General features: G+C 41.2%; 1 protein-coding gene and 1 non-coding gene across 11 annotated transcripts in view; one reads left to right on the top strand and one right to left on the bottom strand.

Annotated features, from left to right (window-relative positions):
- The first annotated feature begins 5,004 nt into the window (after positions 1–5,004).
- The window catches only part of FRYL (FRY like transcription coactivator), a 271,149-nt gene continuing 258,224 nt past the window's right edge, over positions 5,005–17,929 (top strand). For all 10 annotated transcript variants that reach the window (XM_055434641.2, XM_055434638.2, XM_055434637.2 and 7 more), the window contains exon 1: positions 5,005–5,219. The gene's annotated coding sequence lies outside the window, so the exon portion shown is untranslated. The remainder of the gene's footprint in view (positions 5,220–17,929) is intronic.
- Positions 6,477–6,658, bottom strand: LOC129562235 (U2 spliceosomal RNA). Its single transcript, XR_008687154.1, has one exon. It is a non-coding gene; the product is annotated as a U2 spliceosomal RNA (small nuclear RNA).

Below are 17,929 nucleotides of genomic sequence, written 5' to 3'. Positions count from 1 at the left end.
TATGTATTATATGGGTAAGATTTTTTATAAAAGAGCACTTGAATTTTTATTGTTTGACACTTTGACAAAAAGGGGCAGCATTCTAAAGACTAAACAATGGTTTGCAAAGAGTGGTAAGTTTCCAAAATGAAAGGAGGGAAACTCCGTAAGATCTAGTAGATGCAAAAAAGAATTCAGGAAGCATTTTGCCAGGGCCTCCCATAAACAATAAGAGTTTTTGTATAAAAATTCTGACAGGAAGCTAGCAAGTCTATTAGTTATGATGCTGTAATATTTATTCATGGGTAAAGTGAAAATTAACAAAAAGTCAAATAGTTTTTCCTCTTCCCCATAAACATTATGGAGGGAAAAGAAAATCTTAGGAATATTTTAATTTCTAAGCCATCTTTTAAAATGGATGAAAAGGAGCATTGGATCAAGTACTGTGAAATGCAATGAATTTTCTAGACTCAATTGAAAGTTTGTACAAATTCTTTATAATGTCAAATTTATTCAAAGAACTTTCATTCTGAAGTTATAACTCTCTCCAACCAATTTTTGGTTTTCAGATTTTCTTGTTTTATGGAGTAACCTTCCCAATTTTGGTTTTAAAAACATTCTTATTTTATGAAATAATGGGGAGAATAGAAAGACTGCTGCTGCTGCTGCTGCTGCTGCTAAGTCACTTCAGTCGTGTCCGACTCTGTGTGACCCCATAGACAGAAGCCCACCAGGCTCCCCCGTCCCTGGGATTCTCCAGGCAAGAACACTGGAGTGGGTTGCCATATGAAATAAAAAAGTTGTTAAACCTATATCAGTTCTCAAAAATTCCTTGCAAATTTTATTGGTCATGAAATAAAAAGTCTGGGAACCAGTAATCTAGACTAAGTACAAAAATAAATAAGATATAAATAAATCTATGATAAGATAGATTTACAGTAAAATATTAAATAATTAAAATACTCCTAAAATAGTGTTCTGGTTAATGAGATTTTTGCATTGCAGGTTAACTTTTTTTGTCTCAGCCTTGTTCATTCAATTTGACATGCATTTATTAAAAGCCTTCAGTTATGTCAGGCATCATTCTAAATGATGCTGATGCAAAGATGTGTATGTGTGGCCTTTGCTTGTTGGAAACAAACAAGATTAGTGCAAGAGGTAGAAATAGAAACATTTTAAATTCTGTCTTTAGTGTGATGTGCTGTGCTGTGCTTAGTCACTCAGCTGCCTTTGACTCTTTGTGACCCCATGGACTGCAACCCCCCAGGCTCCTCTGTCCTTGGAACTCTCCAGGCAAGAATACTGGAGTGGGAAGTCTATCCCTTCTCCAGGGATCTTCCTGACTGAGTAATTGAACTGGGGTTTTCTGCATTGCAGGTGGATTCTTTACCAGCTGAGTTACCAGAGAAGCCCCTTTAGTGTGATACCTATAATCAAAATTATATATATATGGTACAAGAATAATTAAATCAGGGAGCGGGTACAATCAGAGAAGCCTTCACAAAACAGGTAAAGCTTCTTTTAGGTTTTGATGGACAGATGGAAGAGTCTGCCAGGTAAGCGTGGAAGGGAAGTCTGTTCCACACAAAGGAAACTTCATGCCACAGAGCATGGAGGCTTGAAAAATCATGATCATTGATATTTAAAGAGCAGCCATTTCAAGTGTCAAATGAAGGAGTAGCCAGAGAAGAAGCCTGAGAGGTAGTGTGAAGTCAGATTATAAGAGACTTGTACATTTTGTTAAGATGCTTTGACTGTATTCAATATGTGCTTGGAGAATCTTTAAAGAGTTTTAAGTAGAGTACTGGAAGTCTTTTAGAAAATATATTAGTATCATTTTTTTTTTCCTGCCTCAGTACCATACTGAACAGTAAGTACTGAACATAATTGAATCTTTTACTGATAACTGAAGATCTTTCAGTGATCTTCTAAATGAATATTATTTCTCATTTTATAAAAGAAGACTCTGAAGTATAGAATGTATAGGACTTCCTCCTCTATAGAGATCCAGGAACTATTTTTTGAAGTTTCTTTATAAAACAAATTACTATGAACAGATTTTGTTTTAATTTGTCTTATTCTTGTTAATACTAATAAAGGGCTGGGGAAAGAGATTTTGGTGGACAGCTTTTAGTGACCGGCTTTTTTCTTAATTTTACTATGGAAAATCATTGATTAATGGATGGTATCCACCTACATGCTGGGTGAGAGATAAAATTGTGCCACTTACGGATAGAATTTGGAAATTCATTATACTCTCTGGAGAATGGAGATACATTCATCAATTTCCCCTATTGTTTACTCAACACATTATAATTCCTATATGAATGTATGGTGAACTGAAAAGAATTTGCCATATACATGGTAACATTTTTCGGAGGAAAACTAAATTACTGGCTTAACTGGTAGTTCTTTGATATGGCTTACCTTTATATATAAACAAAGGGAGAATAAGAGATCATAATGTGTGAAATTTCACCACGTCTGACTCTTTGTCACCCCACGGACTGTAGCCAACCAGGCTCTTTTGTCCTTGGAATTCTCGAGGCAAGAATACTGGAATGGGTTGCCATTTCCTTCTCCAGGGGATCTTCCCGACCCAGGGACTGAACCCAGGTCTCCCACACTGTGGGAAGTCTCTTTACTGACTAGGTCACCAGGGGATCCCTTTAAAAGTTTTTAACAAAGATCTATATACAAGGACGTTGAAAAGCTTTGGTCACACCGGCATAAATTGGGGGAATATTTTTATGGCTGTGCTGGGTCTTCGTTACTGCACACGGGCTTTCCCTAGTTGCTGCAAGTAGGGGGCTACTTGCCTGGTGTGGTGCGGGGGTTTCTCATTGCGATGGCTTCTTTTGTTGCAGAGCACGGGTTCTAGGTGCGCAGGCTTCAGTAGCTGCAGCACTGTGGGCTCAATAGTTGTGGCAGGACTTTGTTGCTCCTCGGCTGTGGAATTTCCCCAGACCAAAGACAGTATCTGTGTCCTCGGTATTGACAGGTGGAATCTTAACACTGGACCACCAGGGAAGTTCAGAATATTTCTTTTTGAAGAATGGAGATCTGGCTTAGAGATGGGAAACAAATGTAGGAAATATAAAGTCCCTCTGAAGGGAAAAGGGCAAATTGTCAGTTTCTCCAGGGTTAGAATGGGAGCTGTGTTCAACAGAACACAGAACATTCTTAAGAATGACCTGCATATGCAGGCTTGTAGATTTTCTAAATTCTTCCTCAGTGTAAAATACCAATAGCAGTATTATTACCAGGAGGCTGGGTGTATAGACTAAAAAAGTAATAAACCTATTGTGGGCAAGTGTGAAATAGAGAAAAAACAATATAAATTACATTTGTTAGGTGATGATTATGGTTGGTTAGGTGTAAGGAAAAGAATCCAGAGGTTACTGTAGACTGCTTTCTGGAGTTATGAGCCCAATGTCCTAGTGTAACAAAATATTCTTGGCCTCATGAAGCAAGAGATTTACAAAGAACTTGAAAAATTAACCTGGATCTTGATTTTTTAAAAATACCTGTGAAGGCCATATAAATATAATCCAGGTTATTTCCTTGTCTCTTGCCCACAATATAAACACCTAAACCATCTACAACCTTTCCCTTTTCTCACTGTTCCATATTTAGGGTATTTCCAGGAGATTTCCCCCCTGAACTCTCCGAAATTCCTTTCCACTGCTGCTGTTTATCTCCCTCTTTCTGGTCCTAAATCCCTTCTGGGGTACTGCCAAGCGCTGCCACTTTCTTGGCATCGCTTGTTTCCGCTGGGCTCTCACTGCAAATACACTAAACATCCTGAGGTCCAAAGTCTCCTCTAAGTTCATTGGCAAAGGGAGGCAGACATTTAACTATTTCTCCCTGACATTCATAAATAGGTACCAAAGCACTTGAGTACCGAATCTTAGTAGGTACAACCCTTCCGGTTCTTACAGTTCCCATGGGAAACTGGGGAGCTCCTAACACAGACCTTACCAGGCTGCCGAAGAATTCCTCCTTTTTCCATGCGTGAGGTTTTGCTGCAGGGTTAAGCTTCCGGTGCCAGACTCCCCCAATTCTCTCAAGGAATAACCTTCTGGTGCCCAATTGGGCTCAACCCAGGCTCCCCCTACACAGTTCTAGCAAGAGGTAAGGACTTCTTCAACTTTGGAGGATGGCACGGTGGGTGGGCATCTATTCAATCTTTTCAGAAGAGTAACTTAGATCTCGTGACAAACCCGAGATAACAACAGAGGACATGAATTAAACGGAGCTTTAAATAGAAGCGATTTAAACGAACGATTGTGGAACAAACAAGGGCACCCCTAGGTTTGCAGGTATCTTTATTAAAGCTCTTTGGGGTAGCAAAATGCCAGTGGGATCGACAGTAGGAGTAGAGTGGACAGTGAGTGAAAACTTGTTGATTACATCTCGAGAGTGAGGACTAGAATCGCAGGTATTCTTCCTAATTCTAACCACTCCATTCAGTAGACCGAAGGATGAGATTCCGCTGGATCCCAGCTCCAGTTCCCCGATGTATTAGTCATCAGGAGATTTTGAAATTTTCTCCTCTCCCTTTCCGTCTTTCCCCAATACAGACTATGAGTTTGTCTACGACCCCTACCAACATTTAAAGGGAAAGGCGTTTCGAACTAGGCAAAGTGGGGAGGAGGACTTTGCGGTCCTGTTTCTCATACCCGTGTACAGAGAGCACTAATGGATAAGGGGCGTGCACTAACTCCTTTCTTGTCCAATCAGGTGCACAGGAAGATGTCCTTTTACCAATAAAAATAAAGTTCGCTTTCCGGAGGCGGGAGGGCAAGCCTTGACTGCCAGTTCTCCAAAGCAACGACAGAGTAGAAGACAGAGAATGATTAGAGGTAGGACCAACCCAGGGGAAGGGGCGGGGTAAAGGCGGGGGTAACTCTGAGCGGCGGCTGCGCTGGCCAGTGGGGTGTGAGAACTGCTGTTCCTGTTGTAGTGTTTCTCGCCAATCAGGAAGACCAGGGAGTGGGCGGGGCGGGGAAGAGGTGGGAAGAGCTCGCAGCACCGCCGGGCGCCCGTCGGGCTCTTGGGGAGAGAGAGAGAAATCCGGTTAAAATCTGGAGTCGGAGGGAGGTTTAACCACAGATCGGTTCCGATCGGATTATTCCTTAAAGGGGACGCGCCATTGTCAAGAGAACGGAGCCTGGGGCCCGAGGGCGGGGACCGGCGGCGCCTGAGGAGCGAGGCAGCTGCACTTGGACTGGGGACGGGTAGGTGTTGCCTGGGGAAAGGCGCTTCATTTCACTTTCTCTTCCAGCTCCAGAGGCGGACACCGGGATGCCCGCCGGCCGGCGGCCACAGCCCCGGCGGGAGACGAGGTCGCCGGCCCTCGCCCGCTTTCTGATGGGGGCCGAGAGAGGAGGCGGGCCAGGATGGCTGGCAAGCTGCGCCGCCCGGGCCAAGACCCGTAACGGACACTAAGCCGCGCCGCAGCCCCCGTCTCAACCGAAAACTCGCCGGAGCGGCAGCTGGTCCTCGGGGAGCGCCGCGCGCTTGGCTCCCCCGCGCGCCCGGCTGCCGGTGCGCGCGCTGCTTCCTTGCGCGCCCCCTTGCCCTCGCGCGCCCAATTCTGCTCGCGCGCGCCGCGTCCTCGCGGACTCGCGGGAGCCGCCCCGCGGGGAGGAAGGCGGCGCGGCGGAGGGAGGTCGACGGCCACCGCTCTGCCGTCCTGGCCGTGCAGGCAGGGCTGGGAAGCGAACTTAGCGCGGCAGCTGGCGACCCCGGGCGAGAAGGGGCGCTGGGGACCACGGAGAGGGCAGAGTCGCCAGCCAGGCCCAGCATTGTCCTGCTTTTCCTCTGCTCTGGTCTCTCCGCCCACTGCTCGCGGTCGTGGGGAGGGGTGCGGATGCGGGCGCCGAGCCCGCGCTGCTCCGGGCCGGCGGCGCACCCCCAGACTCCGTGCCTGCCTGAGCCGGAGTCTACCCCCACCGACCCCGCAGCCGCCGCCCGTCGGGGCCTGGGAGCGTCTTTGCAGCTCTCCAGTCTCCGCACCCGTGCGGGCTGCCTGGGTGCTGAGCTCTTCTTTGTAACTTTTCTTTGCCTATTGATGGAAGTTATGGCTTCCGGGCGGCAGGTTCTTTGGACAAAACATAGTTTCCTGCGTTTTGGAAAGGCTCACTTCTAGGACGAAATGGTTCTTGATCGATGTCGGACTTTTCCTCCCATCCCAGTTTCATTCCTGGCACCTAAAATCGTTTCTTTTGTGGATTTGCATTGTAAGGGAGCATTAACCTCTCTTAGGTCAAGATAATTTGGGGAGAAAAAAAAGGGAGGGGTGCTGATGAGGAGCAAGAGCTCTTTGTAGTGAGAATTTGCCTTCGCCTTTGAACTGTGGAAAGTGTTACCTCGACTGACTGGCGGAGATTCTTTTGGAAGGAAGAAGAAACATTGCAAAACAAAACAAAAAACTTCAGATTGCTAGGGTCTATAGGATTAGGCGGAAAAAATAGAATTTTGCTAGAAATAAGGTTAGTTTAACTATTCTGCCCAGCAGATGCCTTCCGTAAAGTTAGTTTCTGCTACTGAACCCATAGACATTAGTTAGTAACAGCAGCTTGTACTATTGATAAACGTAAGAAATGTTTCCCCCTCCATCTTAAGCATTAGTGCTATTCTACACTTGATCTTAGCCAAAAGGCCGAGAAGCGATTAGTGCTATTCTATACCTGTCAATCCCTGGAGAAGGGAATGGCAACCCACTCCAGTATTCTTGCCTGGAGAATTCCACGGATAGAGGAGCCTGACGGGCTCCAGTCCACGGGGTCGCCAAGAATCGGACACGACTGAGTGACTAATACACATACCTGTCAATACTTTCTAAAGAAGTTACATTTAGAAACAGTACATCCCTGTTAGAAACCTTATTTAGAAAAGGAATATTTTCATGAGCATTCATTTTTGACAGTTTCTTCTTGTGCAATACTTTGTAGAGTACTTGCATGTGCAAGTTACAAGCCTATAAACAAAGTTGCGGTAGGTGTGTTATTATGTAGTCTCTTTTTGGCTACTCATTATCAAAGGTAGCATTCCATCCTGTCTTTTCTTCCATTCTGAGTTATTTTGTAAAACTACTACTTTAGAAAAGTGAATTTATTGGAGCCTCTGGCTCAGTGGTTGGTGTGTGTGTGTGTGTGTTTAAGCAATATAACAACTTTCCGAAGTGTTCTTTAACTGTTTAGTAACTTTATGAGTGATGTGAAGAATTATAAATTCACAGGCTCAGCAATAACAACAGAGAAACTCTACTTGGGAAACGAAAAGTCAATTTCAGAGAATAATGTTTGAGAGATGCTTTATACTCTTCCTATAGAATTTTGAAAGTGTAGACATACAAACACATGCTCTTTCCTAGTAATCTTGATGGTATCTGGCATTGTACAGGTAACGCTCCCTTTTCTTCTCCTTTCCTTTGATAAGTATGTCAGGCAAGCTTGCTAGCATAATCTTCCTTTCCATCTCATAATAGAAAGTAGAAGATTAAAGCAAGTTTCCAAAATTCTATTTTTGTTCACTTACCAGCTTATTTAAACAATAAAGGAGAGAATTCTGGAACTTTTAAGAGATTACATATAAAGAAAACACTCAGAATTATCTTTGAAATATCTAGGCTATGTTTCCTGGAGAACATATTTTTCCTGTGTGCTTTTCACATTGTTTTAAACACATTGTCTTAAATATACACATTGCCAAGGCATTTCTTGAATTGTGAAGTGTCCCTTGAGATTCCTGGGAACTAGGACTGTCCTCTATTTTTGTGCAGATTCACCCTGTCACCTAATACATTTTTAGTGCCCAGTAAATGGATTTGTTGACTTAGGTCTTTGTGACAGAAAAAGATAATGTTCTGTAAAGGCTGCTTGAGAGGCTTATTTATTGTTTTTTTTTAAAAACACCTTTCTGAACAAGTTACACCAAAGACCAGCAGTTGTTTTAGTGTCTAGGGGAAGGTATGTTAATCTAGTTGCTTTTTGTTCTGTGTACAAAAAGGTGACTTAATTGTTAATAGCATTTGATCCACAGACCTCTTTCGTGATGGTGATTGTTTTTTGTCCCAATTATTAGAGCCAGGTTTAATCTGTCAACATCTGTTGAGTACCCATTTATTTGAGGAGCATTATGGAAACAAAGTAGAAATGGATGACAGTCATTACTTTCAAAGTTACTGAGATTAATGGGGAAGATGCAAAATTATCATCCATAGGGAAAAGGTAATGTGTATCTCACTGCAGTAACAGGCGCATAGCAACAGTGACACAGGGTTCATGCCAGAATGGTAAAGGAATAGTGGAATTGTTAGGAACTTAGGTGATGTGGGAAAGTTTTCATTGTTTTGTGTAGCAAATCTTACATTTTTAAAAAATAAAAAATAAAGTATGTTTGGGGTGTATGTTCACTAGTTGAACTATTTTTAATATGTAAAATATTGGTTGGGGGGCAGAGCACATACTCTGAATTTCAGTTTTTGTTCCCTCATCAGTGGGATCATCCCTCTAACCCAGCTCATGTTACCTTGTCTGCAAGCTCTCCTGTTCTAATCCCAAGTGATGGCTCTTTTCTCTTGCTCCTGTAATCCTTTTCAGCTCAAGCCATGCTTTGACTTATATGTGTATTTCTTCATTAGATTTTGAACTTTGGTAAAAAGCATTAATAAAAGTTGGAACTTTCTCTCCCCACTCCAATCCTAGCCCCTTTTACTGTTGTCTAAAGTGCTTGAGCAGTTTTATTAGTCCAAAAGCTTCTGTAAAGCCATAAAAAAAAAAGTTCATATTGTTTTATTTGGGGAAAGTGTATATGTGTGTTTAAAAGAAAAACCTTTTTTTTCCTTATCACCAGTTTCCACAAGCTCATTGTAAAATATTGTTATGAAAAAAATGTGTAATTTAGAAACTAAATATCCCCCATAAAATTGCCTTCATCACATTATAGCTACTGATCATGGTTTGACTTTTAATTCCAGTTTTTTTGCCTTTTTTTTTTATTACTTTCAGATAGGAATGCCTTAAGCTGTCTTACTTGAAAATTTTAATTAGTAAGTTACGTTTACAGGAATGGAGAAGGGTATTCAATTTTATACACTTATTTATTTTTTATTTTATATAATGAAATGATTATTATTAATTTCTTCAGGCTCGGTAATTATGTTTATTTTTACCTGTTCTTAAGAAACAAGGCTTCCACCCGTATTTTTGTGTTCAAAACAAAGTCTGTGATTATAGACTGTAAGAATCACAATCATTTCAAAAATGGTCAAAATCTGTGTCCCTGAACGTTTTAAGTGTCTTTACCCTAAAATATTTTTGGAGTACATACCGTAAGCCTAATCTCTTCTTATTTCTTGATTCTTCTCATTTCTAGAGAGCCTTAAAAATTGCTCTGAGGCTGCCAACTGGCACATCTCGTAGTAGCCCCAGGAAGACCGCAGGAAGGTATTCCTGATCAGTTCACATGCAGAGGTCTTACTCTGCCCTTAATGTTGCTCATTATAAAAAGGGAGCTACATCTTAGGCTGATGAAGAAGGTGATAAGATTCTGTTGTTCTGGGTGCTTCTTTAAGCCAGCCCAGAAAGGAAAAAGGTTTTCCAAAAGTTCCTAAATAGAAAGCCCAGCTGCAAGCAGCCAGTAGGGCTAATCAGGCAAGAAATCTCTTTTTATTTAGCAAGTTTTTATTGAGAACTGCACCTAATTTGTGCACACGTAGACACTGAGGATAGGATGATGCAATTTGTCTTCACCACGAGTTCCTCTGAGTGGGATCCTTAAATAGACAGGTACATGTGGATGAAAACTAGCGTGCACAAAGTGCACCCTTGTTTATTCACCCTTGTTTATTATTTTGTATAGTTTCTTTAAAAGTATCCTAGCAGACAGACCTGGTATTCCATAGGAGGTGGGTTGGGATCCATGGAACCTGTTAAAGTAAATATATGAGTTCTAGAATTTTTTTTTTAAAAATTTCAAACACTTGTTATTGCCATGAGGCAGAATATTTGTGAAATTATGCAAATGTTGATGTATCTTTCCTTATACCCTCCAGGGATCATACATTTCATAGACCCCAAAATGACACTACATCTCTATCCTAGTAGGTGATTCCTAGTTTGCTGATAGAGTAGTAACACATTCTTTAAAACTCATCAGTTCAGTTCAGTTCAGCCGCTCAGTTGTGTCCCAACTCTTCGCAACCCTAGGGACTGTAGCATGCCAGGCCTCCCTGTCCATCGCCAACTCCTGGAATTTACTCAGACTCAGGTCCATTGAGTCGGTGATGCCATCCAGACATCTCATCCTCTTGTCCCCTTCTCCTTATGCCCTCAATCTTTCCCAGCAACAGGATCTTTTCAAATGAGTCAGTTCTTCGCATCAGGTGGCCAAAGTATTGGAGTTTCAGCTTTAGTATCAGTCCTTCCAATGAATATTCAGGACTGATTTCCTTTAGGATGGACTGGTTGGATCTCCTTTCAGTACAAAAGACTCTCGAGTCTTCTCCAGCACAATTCAAAAGCATCAATTCTTTGGCGCTCAGCTTTCTTTATAGTCTGACTCTCACATCCATACATAACCACTGGACAAACCATAGCTTTGACTAGATGGACCTTTGTTGGCAAAATAATGTCTCTGCTTTTTAATATGCTGTCTAGGTTGGTCATAACCTTCCTTCCAAGTAGTAAGCATCTTTTAATTTCATGGCTGAAATCACCATCTGCAGTGATTTTGGAGCCCCCCCCCAAATAAAGTCTGTCACTGTTTTCCACTGTTTTCCCATCTATTTGCCATGAGGTGATAAGACCAGATGTGATAATCTTAGTTTAAACTCATAATGCTACAATAAATAGATATCTTTATCAGTATTTTTTTTTGTATGGCAGGAAAGTAATTGTTTTGAAAAATCACTTGTATTAAAATACAGTGTGAAGTATTTCTTGCTTTTACAAAATGGACTGCCTCCTTCCCTTGTAAACCTGTTCTGTTGCTTGATCTTTGTGTTTGTGGAGAAAGAATTGGTTAAGGAAGCAGCCTTGTAGGACTGTCAGTGATTGGAGTCAGCTAGGTAAGAGAGGGGTAGATGGAGCATACATCCCATGGACTTTGTAATGCAGCAAGTGTGATTTGTTGAGTTTTGAAAAGAGTTAAAAATTGAAAATAACAGCTTGAGATATAATTTACATACTGTACAATTCACCTATTTGGATTGTACAAGTTAGTGGTTTTCAGTGTATTCTGGAGTTATGTACTTCTATCACAACCAGTTTTAGAACTCTTTCATCACTCCATCACCTTCCTGACTTCCTTCCTCAGTCCTCAGTTCAGTTCAGTTGCTCAGTCGTGTCCGACTCTTTGCGACCCCATGAATCACAGCACGCCAGGCCTCCCTGTCCATCACCAGTTCCCGGAGATCACTCAAACTCATGTCCATCGAGTCGGTGATGCCATCCAGCCATCTCATTCTCTGTCGTCCCCTTCTCCCCCCGCCCCCAATCCTTCCCAGCATCAGAGTCTCTTTTCCAGTGAGTCAACTCTTCGCATGAGGTGGCCAAAGTATTGGAGTTTCAGCCTTAGCATCAGTCCTTCCAATGAACACCCAGGATTGATCTCCTTTAGAATGGACTAGTTGGATCTCCTTGCAGTACAAGGGACTCTCAAGAGTCTTCTCCAGCACCACAGTTCAAAAGCATCAATTCTTGGGCGATCAGCTTTCTTCACGTCCAACTCTCACATCCTCAGCCCTAGGCAATGGCTAATCTCTATACATTGGCTGTTCTGATATTTAATATAAATGAAAGATAACATTGTAATTAATGTGTATTCTTATATAAATCTGTCCCTGTAATGTTCATAAATCCTAGGAGTAGAGAGGGTGCTCTCATGATGCTCCAAGTTTAGAAAGATTTTCCTTAAGAGGAAATTTATCTAAATCCTTATTCTACCTAAACGTGGAGAGCATTTTGTTTCCCCCTATAGAAATCACACCAGAGAAGGCAATGGCAAGCCACTCCAGTACTCTTGCCTAGAAAATCCCATGGACGGAGGAGCCTGGTGTGGGGTCGCTAGGGGTCGGACACGACTGAGCGACTTCACTTTCACTTTTCACACATTGGAGAAGGAAATGGCAACCCACTCCAGTGTTCTTGCCTGGAGAATCCCAGGGACGGGGGAGCCTGGTGGGTTGCCGTCTATGGGGTCACACAGAGTCGGACACGACTGAAGTGACTTAGCAGCAGCAGCAGCAGCATAGAAATCACACGGAGAAGGCAATGGCAAGCCACTCCAGTACTCTTGCCTAGAAAATCCCATGGATGGAGGAGCCTGGTGGGCTGCAGTCCGTGGGGTCGCTAGGGGTCGGACACGACTGAGCGACTTCACTTTCACTTTTCACTTTCACACTTTGGAGAAGGAAATGGCAACCCACTCCAGTGTTCTTGCCTGGAGAATCCCAGGGAAGGGGGAGCCTTGTGGGCTTCCGTCGGTGGGGTCACACAGAGTCGGACACGACTGAAGTGACTTAGCAGCAGCATAGAAATCACAAGATTCATTTTGAAAGGGAAAAAAAAAACCACTCATTTTTTTAAAATACGCTTTTTAAAAATATTCGTTTAATCATTTGGTGACTCTCTACAAATGAATAATTTATTTCTTAAGTTCTACATACTGGACCTAAATAAAGGATAGTTCTTTGAAAGAAGTTGAAAGTACTTGGTTAAGTTCTAGTCATTGCAGAATGTAGTATGATGTTTACCTTACTGGCTTAGAAGGTATTGTGCAACTTGTCATTTATTTCATCAGAGATAAATAAACTTGCTGTGTAAGTCGCTTGTGATGAACTTGTATTGCCCTGCTGGAGACCTTGTAGGCACTTAGTAAGTGTTTATTGGTTGCCTAATCACTATGATCACAAATGTTTTCATCAGCTCCCAGTCCTTATTTTCCAGCTTGTTAATAATAATAGTAGCCACATTTATTGAGTACTTAATAAGTAATGTGATGAGTACTTTATATGTACTGTCTTTTAAAGTGAAAGGATGTAATTTATTTTTGAAAATTTTCTGTCATTCTCCTTTGATTGTACTTTTTACAGACTTCTGGTCATTTTTTTTTAGAGAGTATTTTGAGTGACCGTTTTTGATCAAACCTAAGACACTTTGATGCCACTGCGTACTTGATCTTTCTCGGAAATGTCAACATAAAGTTTTTACCAAGTAAATCTTGCTGTTGGGTGACAGCAGTTGTGAGATGCATTGTATTTTAGAACAACCATACTTCAGAAAGGTTGAAGTGGTGGTGATGGTTTTTTTTTTTAAAGAACATCTGGGAATCAAAGACAAGAGACTAGTTTGTTCACATACTGCAGCTTTGTTTTTTAGGTTGTAAAACATTCACAGGTATGCCTTGTTGCCTGCATGAATTTCAACATGATATTTCAACTTATCAGGATTCCTTGTTGTGTTTTGTCCTATTTTGTTGTTTTGGTATGTCTCTATTTCATGGTAATGTTAGATGTGATATAATTTAGTTCAGTGCTAAAGAATGCTGGAAAGATAATTTAAATGTGATTTTCAGTTTTCTTCTCCATTAGAAAAAGTTAAGATGGATAATGCTGTCTATAATACTGCTTTAAAAAAAAGTAGTACTTTGGTGGTTCCATTCATGTGTCTTGGGTGTCAATGAACTCTTAATGATGTATTTGTACAATCTTCAGTCATTAATCTCCTCAGTCAGCAACATACAGATCACCATATTTTGTTCATTGGTGAAACCATTCCTTCCTAAATTATGTCTGGTTTGAGGGGTAGATTTGCTAATTATTTTACTGTTAACTGTATCTTTTTGTTTGCTCTCATTACATCCACCTGCAGTAGTTAACTCATCTTTCTAGTTTGGTATTTTCCATGCAATAGGAAAATAGAACCCATAACTACTTGTTGAATGGTGGATAAAAATGATAGAAGGTTCTGGGTGAGAAACCAAAGAACGTCCTGTGCATGGAGCTTTAGTGGTAGGACCTTGTTGTGTTTTTACTGCTTAGAAGACTGTTGGCTTCTTTCCTGGTTTTGGCCTCTGTTTCAGGGAGGTGGTATTTCTGCATAGCAGAAGGTGGTGTAACAGGGTGGTATAATCACCTTGTAGATGTTTAACTTCCCCTGAATAATGAATGTCTTAAAATTCCATCTTATTAAGTCTAATTCAAGTTGATGGAGAATAGTTAAGTGGATGGAAAGTAATTCTCTTCTGGATGTCTTGATAGTCTACTTCTTGTGAGATACCAACCTGCAGACTTGTGCACCAGGACCCCTGTATGCATTGGTGCATTATTTGCTGCAATTCAGAACCTAATATAATTCCATGGGCAGGAACTAGAGGCTTTAAAGAACTGTGAGACTGTGTGTAAAATAGTCACATGTACCTGTTATCTATATATATTTCAACAGGATTTTTTGATAATCAGTTTTCTTTGAGCTGAAATTATCTTTGTAGATGCACTTTTCTGTGTTTGTGTCGATGATGACTTAGACTACGTCTTTATTTAATATTCCTGGCAATACTGAATCCATAGTAATAGTTTCAGTAAATACTGGTTAGAGTTTTGGTCATACGTTTCTTTATGGTTGTTTCACTTTTTCCTATTATAGAACTCATGGAGTCATAGTGTTTTTAGAGCTGGACTGTCCTTGGGAATGATCTAATGCAACTTCTGTATTTCGCAAATGAGGATGAGATTGTGACTTGTTTATATGGTTACAAACTGAGTTCTTTTTGATTCTCAAACCCATGTTTTTTCTGTTCTAACATATGCTTCGGAGAAGGCAATGGCAAGCCACTCCAGTTCTCTTGCCTAGAAAATCCCATGGACGGAGGAGCCTGGTAGGCTACAGTCCATGGGGTCGCTACGAGTCAGACACGACTGAGCGACTTCACTTTCACTTTTCACTTTCACACATTGGAGAAGGAAATGGCAACCCACTCCAGTGTTCTTGCCTGGAGAATCCCAGGGACAGGGGAGCCTGGTGGGCTGCCGTCTATGGGGTCACACAGAGTCGGACACGACTGAAGTGACTTAGCAGCAGCAGCAGCAGCAACATATGCTTGCCCAAGTAAAAAAAAAATGTAATAGTTTTAGATTATTATAACTTCTGTAACAGAAGTCTGTGAAACTTTTATGTCTTACTTCAGCAGCATAAAAAAAAATGTGTCTTGCATTCTCAGTATATGTATGTCTGTTGTAAACTATGTACTGTAATATTATGTACATAGTAAGACATTACAAAAAACAATGAGATAAAAATGAAAAAAATTTAGAGCAATTTAAAATATATTATTTCCATATTTTTGAGTCTATCTAAAATATTAGTAATTTTTTTTAGTAATTTAAGAAAGAAGGATGATTGAATGTCATCACTTAAAAAAATTTATTTTGAAATAATTATAAATTCACATCAAGTTGCAAAAATAATACAAGGACTCCTGTGTAACCTTCATTCAGTGTCCCTCGGTTGTAATATCTTATATAACACAGCGTATAACACAACATTAAACCAGGAAACTGACACTAGTGCAATACTGTTAAGTAGTCATATTCAGATTTCATGATTTTCAGTGCGCTCATTCATGAGTATTTGTGTATAGTTCTGTGCACTTTGATAACATTTCATGTCTAGATTTAACCACCACCTCAATCAAGGTACAGTACTGTTCCATCACTGCCAGGAAACACCATCATGTAGCTCAAGGTCTCCTCTTTCCCAACCCTCTGCATCCCTATTTATTGGCAGCGGGTAATTTGATTGCCGAAGAATTGATGCTTTTGAACTGTGGTGCTGGAGAAGACTCTTGAGAGTCCCTTGGACTGCAAGGAGATCCAACCAGTCCATTCGAAAGGAGATCAATCCTGGGTGTTCATTGGAAGGACTGATGCTAAAGCTGAAACTCCAATACTTTGGCCACCTCATGTGACGAGTTGACTCACTGGAAAAGACTCTGATGCTGGTAAAGGTTGGGGGTGGGAGGAGAAGGGGACAACAGAGAATGAGATGGCTGGATGGCATCACCGACTCGATGGAGGTGAGTTTGAGTGAACTCCGGGAGTTGGTGATGGACAGGGAGGCCTGGCGTGCTGTGATTCATGGGGTCGCAAAGAGTCGGACACGACTGAGTGACTGAACTGAACTGAACTGAATTTGTTCTCCATCTCTGTAATTGTGTCGTTTTGAGAGTGTTAAAGTGGAATGGACATGAGTTTGAGTGGACTCCGGGAGTTGGTGATGGACAGGGAGGCCTGGCGTGCTGTGATTCATGGGGTCGCAAAGAGCTGGACACGACTGAGTGACTGAACTGAACTGAACTGAACTGAAAGTGGAATTGTACTATATGTAACTTTTTGAGATGAACTTATTTTCCACCCAGCCCAGTGCCCTAGAGAACCATCCAAGCTGTCATATGTATCAGTATTTCATTTCTTCTTAGTACTGAGTAGGGTCAGTATATGGATATGTCACAGTACACAGTTTATCTTTTCACCTGTTGAAGAGCGTGAGTTACTTCTAGCTTCTGGCTGTGAGGAATGAAGCTACTGTGCACATTTGTATACAGGTTTTTTGTGTGAACCTAAGTTTTCATTTCTCTGGTGTAAGTGCCCAAGAGTATAATTGCTTGGTTGCATTGTAAGTGTATTTATTTTTACAAGAGACAGCCTGACTGTTTTCCAAAGTGGCTGTATATTCCCAATAGCAGTGTACAAAAGATCCAGTTTCTCTATATGTTTGCCAGACTTTGGTTATTTTCACTGTTTTTAAATGTTTGCTCATTCTAATAGTTGTGTAGTGATACCTCATTGTAGTTTTGGTTTGCCTTTCCCTCGTGGGCAAATTGTTTCCCGAATGAGCAAATTGGGTGGTTTGTTTTTCACTGTTGAGTTTTGAGAGTTCTTTATATATTCGAGATGTAAGTCTTTTGTTAGATATGTGATTGGCATAGATTTTCTTCCCATCCACAGATTGTCTCATCATCCTCTTAACAAGGATTTTTTTTTAAAGAGGCAGGAAAGTTTTAAATTTTCATGTAGTGCATTTAATCGTTGTTTTCTCTTCTCTGATTGTACTTTTGGTGTCGAACATGAACTCTTCACTTAGTCCTAGTCTCAAAGACTTTTTTCCCCTGTGTTTTCTTCTAAAAGTTTTATAGTTTACATTTTACAAGATAATCACATTTTTACCTTATAGTTTTTTTTTTATAAAGTACTGGTATTGGTAACAGACAGTTGTCAGCTCTCCCATTTTCTTATTGCTTATTTGTATTTTGCTGTATTAATACTATGTTTAATCTGCCTTTCTTTACAAAAAATTTAAAAATTCATCTGTGAATGATAGCATAATTCTACTGAGATCTGCAGGTCTTCTTGCTTGGGCCCACGTACTCTGCAGCACATTGTGATCTGCTGAGAGTAAACAGGTGAGCACATCCCAGACAACCCCTCCAGGGTGTGAAGCTGCCGCCTCTCCCCGAGGGGATGTCTATCCACTGCAGGAATTCTAGAAAAACATCTACTTCTGCTTCATTGACTGTGCTAAAGCCTTTGACTGTGTCGATCACAGCAAACTGTGGAAAATTCTTAAAGAGATGGGAATACCAGCCCACCTTACCAGTGTCCTGAGAAACCAGTATGCAGGTCAAGAAGCAACAGTTAGAATTGGACATGGGACGACGAACTGGTTCCAAATTGGGAAAGGAGTACTCCAAGGCTGTAATTGTCACCCTGCTTATTTGACTTATATGCAGAGTACATCATGTGAAATGCCGGGCTGGATGAAGCACAAGCTGGAATCAGGATTGCTGGGAGAAATATCAATAATCTCGGATATACAGATGACACCATCTTTATGGCAGAAAGAGAAGAACTAAAGAGCCTCTTGATGAAGGTGAAACAGGAGAG

Source organism: Moschus berezovskii, chromosome 5 (assembly GCF_049115385.1).
Source record: "Moschus berezovskii isolate FMDL1 chromosome 5, NW_MosBer_1.0, whole genome shotgun sequence".
In the NCBI taxonomy this organism is placed as follows: Eukaryota; Metazoa; Chordata; class Mammalia; order Artiodactyla; family Moschidae; genus Moschus; species Moschus berezovskii.
This window is presented reverse-complemented; position numbering and strand designations above follow the sequence as displayed.